Source organism: Sphaerodactylus townsendi, linkage group LG04, assembly GCF_021028975.2.
Source record: "Sphaerodactylus townsendi isolate TG3544 linkage group LG04, MPM_Stown_v2.3, whole genome shotgun sequence".
Taxonomy (NCBI): Eukaryota; Metazoa; Chordata; class Lepidosauria; order Squamata; family Sphaerodactylidae; genus Sphaerodactylus; species Sphaerodactylus townsendi.
Window position 1 is genome coordinate 32,398,178 of NC_059428.1, and position 10,567 is coordinate 32,408,744.

Consider the following 10,567-nt stretch of genomic DNA (forward strand, 5'->3'; position numbering starts at 1 on the left):
ATCTCCAAGCCCACCTGGACGTTGGCAACCCTAGAAGCAGAGAAGGAAGCAGGAAAGGGGGAATAAAAAGAGAAAGTGGTGAGGGAAGGGGGAACGAGATGCCTCCCACAAGTTTTTGTGGATCCCCACTTGTAAATTCTACATTCAGACTTTCCTTATAATTAGGAAAACATTATGGATCCCTGTAGCCATTCTTCTGACACAACTGTTACAAATTACACATGTACATCATAAGGAAGAAATACAATGAAATTAATTGGTATTTTACTAATTTTGTATTAAGTACAAGTAAGCTTGTTTTGTATTATGTGCTGCCATTGGCTATTAACCACTTATTAGTCGTAACTTGGGCTTAAAATAGTTTGTGAAAAGATAAAAAATGATGAACAGCATCTTCAGAGAAGCACATTACACCTACTGAATGCATTTGATGGAGCTAGGAAATGAAAATAGTTAAAGTGGCACAAAATGCCAGTTCATTTCTGCTGCAGCAGACGGCTACACCTACTCCTCTGGAACCGTTAGCAAACCTACATATGGCTAAGTGTTCTTTCCTCTTTTCAGCTTGTAAGGAGGCTCTCACCTCTCGCAGACAAATCTAAATCTTGCTATCCTGATCCATGCATCAGCAATCTCAAGACTTCGCTACTGAAAGGCATTCCTCGTGGGCGACGTTTTAGAACTATGCAGAAGTTTCAATTAATGTAGAATATGGTTGCTTTTCATTAACATTAGGCTGGATGTTAGGACACTATTCAATCAGAGCTTCAGCAATTGCAACCCATTTGCTGATGGGTTCAGTTCAACAGTCGGTTGAACTAAACTAAAATGTAATATCCCTCTCAGCTTAGGATCCACATACTAAAAAGATTCATACAACTCCCCCTGCTCAACAAGACCCAGTCAGCAGCAAGCACTGATGGTTTCTTCTTGCCATCAGATCAGAATTAAGATGCTAAAGAACAGAAATATCCTAAAACAAGACTATCAACCCCTTTATATCAACATTTCAGCCTGAAAGTTACTGAGTCCTACAAACAGATGGCAGATGTGTAACAAGGAAGTGGTATGAAGAGTCCAAATCCTAAGTGCTATTTTAGGTATTCTGAGCATCTGTTTGGTTTCACAAAGAAAGCAAAAGCATTACTACTACAGATTAAATTCATTCTTGAATATGGGCTGTAAGGGAGTGGTACCAAAGCCAGGTACAATTAACACACACATTATTTTAACAACTGTTAATCATTTGTCCCACATCACTTCTGCTGCTTTCCACCAAGGTATCCAAGTTTATACTGGAAGTATGCTATGTGTAAAAGCTCGTTTGGACTTTTTTCTTCTCCTTTTCCTTTTAGTGACCTCTCTTCTAGGCCATTTGTAGGGTAAAACAACAGGATTAAAAAAAATCTTGGGATGTTGGTGACTAGGTAACCCAACAGGTTGAAAAAAAAGAAGAAAAACCTTGGTACGTAAAAATATCAAGACCAATTCAAAAAGAGCTGAAATTACATTAAGTCAGAGAATCTTTAATAGTCTCTTACTATCTACCAGTGTCTCTGCACCCAATAAATGCCTGAAGCAGGGCACAGTACCAGAATATCTAAAGGAACAGAGATGTGCAGTTTCCAGAAATTCTGAAGTCATAAAATCCTTTTGGGGAAAATGAAATTTAAAACCTAAATTTAATTTCCCACTTTAAACAACTCAAAATGCAATTTTTACAATTTAGTATATCAAATTGTATTAATTAGCACATGTATAGAGTTTGTGTATAAAATGGCTAAGTTTTCTATAAGTGAAACTGCAAATATATCAAGTACTTCAGAAACAGATGAAAAATACACTATGCTAAATTAGTACATGTATCTTAAGTTCTGCTGTCTAAGAGATAGGAACAAATAAAAGTCGAAACGAGAAAGGTTTATACTAAAGAAAAAGTATTATTTGAACTGGAAAAGTCCATTACAGTCACAACAGGCGGGATTACTGACTTATGTACAAATCAAGTTAAATGTTGTTAACACTGAAAACATAACTCTTTAATGATTTATCAAATACTTTACAGCGTTTTATTGTTGTCTACATTCAGTCACATTTAAACAATGAACACATCCTTGAAAATATGTTACATATGATTACAGCATGCGTAGGAACTGTTGATTTTCTTACATAAAAATGTTCAGTCCTGTACATTTTGAGTAAAACCTTGTCTTTAAAAGATTTTACTTTCACTCCAGATGGGAGGGGGAAAATAGCCTTTCTTTCCAGCGTTTCCCAAAATCTCATTAAAAAGTCTTGAAGGGGGGAAGGAGAAGGACTAATTTTTTTCTCACAGCCTTAACCTCTTTAGGAATAGATGCAGCTTCAGCTTAGACATGTAATTATCTGCTTCCTGGTAGTTCTCTTTCAAATAAAGTGAATAGGCTGCTTTCTGCAAAGCAACTGCACTATTGGCCAACACTTGGTGATTGGCCCTTTATCATTAGCTGTGATGTAGATGTATTTTAAAAAATAATTTCTTTTTCAATATGTAGAATAGTGTTTGAAATACACAAAAAATACGAGATTCATTGTTATGGCAGAAGCCACGGCAATGTAATGTTTCTCTTCATCTCACGACAGTAACTTAAAGAAGAAGTTATTTGCAGGGGCTAGGAAATTGTAATAACATCTGCACTGTCTCCAAGGACATCTGTAAAATAACCTGCAACATCATAGCAGCTCAGCATTTACCTACACAGCCCAGGATGCCAGCTACTCCTTTATCTTTACCTGGAAGAAGAGGAGGAAGAGGAGGAGTTTGGATTTATACTCCCCCTTTCTCTCCTGTAAAGAGACTCAAAGGGGCTTACAATCTTTTTTCCCTTCCCCCCTCACAACAAACACCTTGTGAGGTTGGTGGGGCTGAGAAAGCTCTGAAGAGTTGTGACTAGCCCAAGGTCACCCAGCTGGCATGTGTTGGAGTGCACAAGCTAATCTAGTTCTCCAGATAAGCCCCCACAACTCAAGTGGCAGAGCGGGGAATCAAACCCAGCTCAGTGTGCACCTGCTCTCAACCACTATACCACTGCTGCTCCTAAAGAACACAAGAGGTGTTCTGTGTGCTACAACTAACGTAGAAAATAAAGGCTGGTCCTTGTTTCAGTTTCCACAGCTTCAAAGTCGTCCTTATTCTGAAAATTTGTTTTCACACACAATCGCCAATGTATTTTGGTCTATTTTCTGTATAATAGGATCTGATATTTTAAGTGATCGCTATTATACTAGTATACTCTCTTCCAATTGGTGCAACGTTGGTTCACTTATTTCGGTACATTTCAGACCATTAATCAAGTCATATTTCATTTTCCTTTTGACCTTGACTGTACAAGTATTAAAATCTTAATGCCTTTCCCACATACACATTTTTCTCCTCTTAAAATGACACCTTGATTCCCCTCCAGTGCTAAATTTGGACAACTGTACTCATGTACGTGAATAAAAAAGATACAGTTCACAGAACAGGGAGACAGGAGAACCTTAATGTGACGAGACTCTCAAAAAGCCTGGTTTGAGTTTTCCTTTAAAATAAGTTACAGTCTGCAGTTGGGAGAAGCTGAGTCTGTGGTGGAAGATTCAATGTATTTTATGCTACTCCACATGCAGAAGCAATGTTCCTCAAAGAACTCCGAAATCTAACCTTTGCACTTTCCCCAGACTATTTGAAAAAATGGCGTCTATTGGTTGAAATTATTTAGAAACTCATTATGTTCCTCCAGTTGTCACTCCCAACAGCTTCGCTTTTCATTACAAATCAATATTCCACCCCTAAGCACACAAGTTTATAATCACTAGGACGCTTGCAAAAATATATATCTTCTTAGAATATTATATAACTAAAACCAGTACACAGGGAAACCAATATAAGAGAATAAGGCGAAATGCTTCTTCAGAAAGCATGCCTATTGCCCATGATTCTTACATTCTTGAACATAAATTCTTGTAAAATCTGCCGCTTAATCAAGCTTATCTTTCAAATTGATTGAAATAAGTGTGTTAAGGTAGGTGATCACTGCCCTAGACTCCCCTCTTATTCCACACCCTCTCAGCATACTTAATACCCAACATATTAAAAGCAACACAATTAAGAGAATACTCCTAATTTATTTTTGTATGATCACATGCAGATGCCAGGGTGTTATTGCACAAATATGCCAGGTTGTTATTGCACAAATATGCATATAAAAACTTTTCAGACTCCATACCTTTCTTTAGAATAGCAAGTTGCTAGTTTCTTAGTTCTGAATCTCAGCATAATAATCACATCTGTATTCTATGACTGCATCTTCCTGATTTCTCAGTCCTAAGTAAAATTAGAATTGTCAAGCGACATTTTGAGTCAGCCCAATTGGAATACTCATAGGATTGGCTGTGTAAGGGAATTTAGCAGGTTCTCATCTGGGGGCAGGGACATACTGAATCCATGGTGCACAAAAAGCCAGCACACAGGTTTACGGCTCAAATGTCTGCATTCTAGTCTCTAATATACAGGAGGCCAGTTGTGTACCTAGGGGGAACAAAACGGGGCTCAAGCTCCAGGCGCCACTTTCTGGGGGTCGCAACAGCGCACTGGTTAGGAACTCAATGTGAAACTTAGGGGGTGGAGCCACCAGTATAAAGCTAGAGGGGGACAGGCTCTGAGGTCAGTCTGAGCCTGGCCTTACCCGGGTTTGCATCCAGCTCTAAGCTGCAGGCTGGTAACTCTGGCATTTGCATCCTATAAAGATCACACCTTCGGGGTACCAGGTGATGCCAGACAATCACTAGGATGTGGCTCTGTCCAGCTGATCACTCCGAAGGGGGCCTACCAGATCAACTGCTTTTCAAGGGGTCTTGAAAATGGGTGCAAGACAGATTAGAGATGGATTATTTTGCTATATATTTATTTGCACAGTATATGCAGAACTATTATCTAATGCTACAAACTGTCTTACATAAGAATGCTTATACTACATATTTTGATTGACTTAAGTATTGTCTTTAAGAGTACTTTACTCATTCCATAAAACAAAATATTTTATTGAAATTTGTTTCAGTTATCTCCAAATCTCTTAACTTTTCAATCAGAAAAACCAAAAATAAGTCTTTGGAAAAGACATAGAAATAGGTCTGTTCCAATTTTTCCAAATCTTCACAAGTCCTGAAGGCCCCAAATCCATAAAAAAATTGTATAGGTGTTAAAAATCATAAGGCAAAATAGATCTAGGGATTCCAAAAACCAGGCTCAATATCAACTCTGCCAGTCCAGACAGGGAACCTACCAAAGAGGTACTCAGCCTTTGCCACCCTACACAATATACCAAGAATGATTACTGGTTATTACTTATACTGGGAATCTGTGAAAACTGAAAGACTCATGGAGGATCACGGTACCCCAAACCCTGCTACGAGGTAAATAAAAGATCATACACTAAGCTAGACACACCTGCAACAACATGATAGGAACATAATCCAGCCAGTTTTCTGCCATTTGTGCCAGGTCAACAGCCTACATCAGAATAAAGTCTTGGAGCAACCTCATTGCTCACTGAGCCAATACTGCCTAGCATTAAGATTGATGCAGTGGGTTCTAAGGGAACCTCTATGTCTCATTTTGAAGAATGGGACAGAGAATGGACAAGTGGCAAACTGCCAGCATGGTGTTGTGGTTAAGAGCAGGTGGATTCCAATATGGAGAACTGGGTTTAATTCCCCACTCCTCCACATGAGTGGTGGAGGCTTATCTGGTGAACCAGATGTGTTTCTGCTCTCCTACACATTCCTGCTGGGCGACCTTGGGCTAGTCACCGTTCTTTGGAACTCTCTCAGCCCCACCTACTTCATAAGGTGTCTGTTGTGGGGAGAGGAAGGGAAAGGAGCTTATAAGCCACCTTGAGTGTCCTTACAGGTATAAATCCAAACTCTTCTTCTTATCTGTGTTCCTGCTTGTCTCTCAAAACCAACATGACTTTCATATATCTGATATCAGTGTATCAGGTAAAAAGCATTTGGCCCTATAATATAGGCTAACCACTAATGAGGAAACTGCAACAACACGATTAACTGGGACACAAACCAAACATTTCCAAAACCACAGTTCTCTCCCTTCATGTGCCATGGGCCCAGAGTCAGCCAGTCAGGATATCTTGGACGTGGAGTACTGGCAGAGTGACCCTGCCTCTCCAGGGCCCAGGTGCTTGAGACTCAAGAGCAGCCATAAGCTTCACAGAACAGGGATGGAGCTGGCTCGGAGACAAGCCAAGAGCAGGAAGTCAGAGTGCTTGCAGAAGCACCTGCAGCCACTGAAGCCAGAACTAACAGTCCACCCAGTTCACCTGAACCAGTAAGGCAACTAGAATCTGTAGCCAGCAGGAACTGCACTCTGAAAGATGCAGTGAATGCTTGGAGGCTTCGAGGCATTGCAGGGAACGCTGTGAGTCAGCTCAGGGTCAAGATTAAACCACAACACAGAGGTAGAAGAGATGGCTCTGGGAAGCAACGTTGTTGAAAGCCCGACAGTCTTTTTAGTGCACCTGCTCACAGACTGATCACTCAGAACTCAGACCAGATTGCCTAACCTTACCCACCTTCGACCCTTGACTGCCTCCTCTCAGACCTGCTTTGGACTTGCTCCTCTGGACTCAGAGGAAGACTGCTTTCTCCCTCTCTCTATGTTCCCTAGGAGCTGTAACTTGACACCCTGTGAGCTCAGCAGGCCAGGACATTACATTTCTCATACCTCACAGCAAAAAGGGGCCACACCTCTTCAACACACGCACCGCCACCAGAGGCCAGCAGTGTATAGACAGCATATCTGGCACTGGCAAAAAAATCATGAAGACTAATGTTGTTGAACTGGCTGACTTATAGTCAATAGCTGCATCAGCTGACAGAGCTTTGTACTAGAGGATGTAAAACCTTTTTATCCAGTTGCTGCACTCCATAAGAAGCAGCCAGGCAAACCCTTGAGCACAACAATCAGACAAACTGGGAAACATGATCTTACCATCTATTTCCTCTTCCTTCATCAATTGACAGGCAGCAAGCAAACACCACATGATTCTCAGGAAGACTGTAGCACCTGAAGGAGAGAATTCTTTCAGTTCTCTTTCACTTTATCCTACTGATAAGGATCTACTAAACAATGAGGGGGCATTGCACATAAAACTCACACAAAACACCTGATAAATGACCAGAACCCAATTCCAAAATAATATCAAAAGCAGCCAGTTTTGCAGAGGATGCAGTCAAAAGGTTAGTACCTTCTGCAGGGATCTTTTGCTCCAAGTTCCTTCCAAGTGGCAGGGTTTGTTGGAGGTGAGGGACTTTGCACTTATTCCTAACATTAGACTTCAGAGGGGGACTTGACTAGAGAGTCAGAGAGATAGAGGGGTCAAGGCAATAGGAATCCTTTCTCTACTGCTCTGACACTATCCCTTCAAAATGTCTCTCCCCCACCTCTTCAGCCATCTTAGTAATAATGTAGTAAGTAGACTTTTAAACCAACGTAAGTAGACTTTTTACCAAAATTTGTATTTATCATACCCATTTCTATCACATTTTATCCCACCTTTTCTCTTTAGCTCAGGGAGGTAAGATGGCTCTCTCCTTTAAGCTAAGGGAGATGACATGGCTCTCTTCTTCCACTTTATCTTTACAACAACAATCCTATAAGGTAGGCAAGGCTGAGATAGTATGACTCAAGTTCAATGCACTGTTGCAAAATTAAAACAGAGGAAGTAACAATCATCCTATGTCACCCTGAGTTCCTTAGAGAAAAGCTGGTATGAAAATGAGATTGATGGATTAAAAACAGGATACCAGGATTTTTGTTGCACTTTTATATTTATAAATTCTGAATGCTACCATTCAAAAACTTTCTCAGTCCTCCAGCAAGGTGTGTGTAACTGAAGAAAAATGGGAAATTTGGGAAGTGAAAAAGAACTTATGAATTAGTTTTCCATTTTGTGACCCAAGTTTTTAAAACAAGAAAGTATAGTATGAAAGGCTTATGTAGAACATCATTCTATCATGCTGATTGTTACAATCTCAAAGATATGAGTAATCTGCCTTGAGTCTCTGTGAGGCAGACTATAATGTAAATAAAAATAAATTGTATAATAATAATACCTATATGCACTGTTGACAGACAACACATTTTAAGGGATGTTTGTTTAAGTGTAAATAATTTTGGCAACAATTAACATGCTATAATGTGTTCAATGATTAAAGAGACCAGTGTTTTCATTGTTATAAATCTTAGCTTGATAACAAAACATGCTGGTTGTCTGACCTTTTCTTACTATATAAGTGTTTCTGTCCAAATATTACACTTATTTTTGTTTATGACAGAATTCATGTTCTGCTTTCAACCATTCTTTTCTTTCTCTCATACAGCAAAAATCAAGACACATCTGCTAAGGTAGCATAGGATGCAGCAGTTCACAACTCTAAAGTATTGTGTACCTTTGCAATTTGTCCTCTAGAAAATGATGACATTCAAGTTTTAAATTCCATAAATATGGGATGGCCTATTTAAGGTCAGGAAGACTCCCATTCTTCTGCCATTCCACAGAATGTGCAAAACAGGAATCTTCAAGACGGTTATGTTAAGGCAGAAAGGGGAAATAGGTGCCCTTCCTTCCTGGGAAGCTCCCTTAGACCAAAGGTTCCCTGGAAAGTACCCTGGTTACCTATCGCCACCATCACTCAAGACCTCCCAAGAACCTGTCCTGCTGAGAAGGCCCTCTTCCAATGTCCTATAAAAACCATAACAAAATAACTTATCAACAGCCTAGTAGTACCTGTGCACTCTAGAACATGGGGAAGAAATAAAGAGAAAAATCCTTGAAAGAAGTGAAGCCATTTTTTTAAAAATAGAAACGTTTATTGTAAAAAAGAGAAAAGTAAAGAGAGGTGGTTGGCTTCAAAAAGGGACGGAAAAGGGCAAAAAAGAAATAACAAGGAAAATCACATCAACACATATATATTCAAATAAAAGCAATACAGTTGTGTTAACTGAGCTGATACACCGTAGTTAGTTCCTCAAAGTCTATGTAGAGGTCCTTGCAGTAACAAAAAATTGAAAAGTCCATAACCTCTACCCAGCTTACTTTGGCCCCAGTTAATACTGAAGACAAAGGAAAGCCCAAATGTACAGATATTTATGCAAAATGAGATTGGACCTAAAGCCTCCTTTCTAAGACTGACAAGTAGATTTCTCCAATCCTACACAAATCCCCATCTCTGATGTCAGAAGCTACTTTTGCCAATCAGAGCCATATCCCATCTTCAACAGCTCTAATAAATACCTGGTCTAATTAGAACTAGTTTGTTCTTAGTCCAAAAGGGATTAAGTTTGCCAGGATGGTACTAAATATCTTTATTTTAATATAATCTAGGACCCCAGGCGCTCCAGGTGGCATGCCTGGGTTTAAACAAGTTTTAGGATTTCTGTCACAGGGTGTTTTTAAAAGATCAGAGCTATAGTAGAATAGAATAGGATTGTAATCTGCTACAATGATTATTATATCACCTGATTTTACTCACTGCTGTATCCATTACAATTCAATTCATATAGTATTATTCATAACTTCCCTAATTCAATGATCCTAGTCCTATTGCATTGTTTATTAATTGCCTTTTGCTCATTGCACTATTTTATCTCCTGTAATCTACTTTGAGTCTCTGAGAAAAAGGCAAAGTATACATAGCACCAATAAATTAAAAGTGTAATACATATCCCAAATAATACATCGCATTAAATAAATGACTATACACGAGGCATTTTACGTTGCAAAATGAGCACAGTTTAAGTTTGATAGGAAACTGCTGAAAGTATTGCACAGATTTCATTCGACCCCCCAAAATTCAGTTCCCCTTCAAAGATGAGCAAGTAGCTCAGCACAAGCAATCGCTTCCCTGCTTGGAAGCCTTCTTGGCAGCAAAATCTCTTCAAGATTTCAAGGCAACTTCAAATGCGCGTTTCAAACTTCCTGGGAAGCTCCTTTAGACCAAAGGTTCCCTGGAAAGTACCCTGGTTAAATAAAAATAAAATAAATTATTATTTTCCATTTTGTGACATGGTTTTCAAAACAAGATTTTATTCAGAAAGTACAGTATGAAAGGCTTATGTAAAACATCATTCTGTCATGCTGATTGTTACAGTCTCAAAGATATGCCTCGAGTCCCTGTGAGGCAGACTATAAATAATGTAAATAAAAACGTGTGCGTATTTCCGGACTGCGATCAGACAGCGTTTGCACGAAAGGGCTTGGGCAGCTTCTCCCATGCAGTGGGGCGTTTCTACATCTTACACGAAACACCACACCTCCCTCCTCTTCAACGCCTCGCTCCAGCCTGAGGAAGCGGCCTACTTCTACCAACCTCCTTGCTTTCTTTCTGGCTTGGAGTCAGGGAAACGCAAAAACCCTGCGCCGAGCTCACCCGACCGCCATTTTCCCTCCTCACACTCCCACAGGCCCGCCTCAGCAAGGAGGAGGAGGGGCCTGACAGAAACCAGGCCGCCGCCGGCAGGGAACAGCTGAAA

The 10,567-nt window shown here is 39.9% G+C and overlaps 1 long non-coding RNA gene across 1 annotated transcript; it reads right to left on the reverse strand.

Annotated features, from left to right (window-relative positions):
- Window positions 1-9,804: 9,804 nt before the first annotated feature.
- Window positions 9,805-10,557, reverse strand: LOC125430885. The gene is made up of 2 exons (XR_007244242.1): window positions 10,405-10,557; window positions 9,805-10,054 (listed from the first exon to the last, which is right to left on the reverse strand). It is a non-coding gene; the product is annotated as an uncharacterized LOC125430885 (long non-coding RNA).
- Window positions 10,558-10,567: the final 10 nt, after the last annotated feature.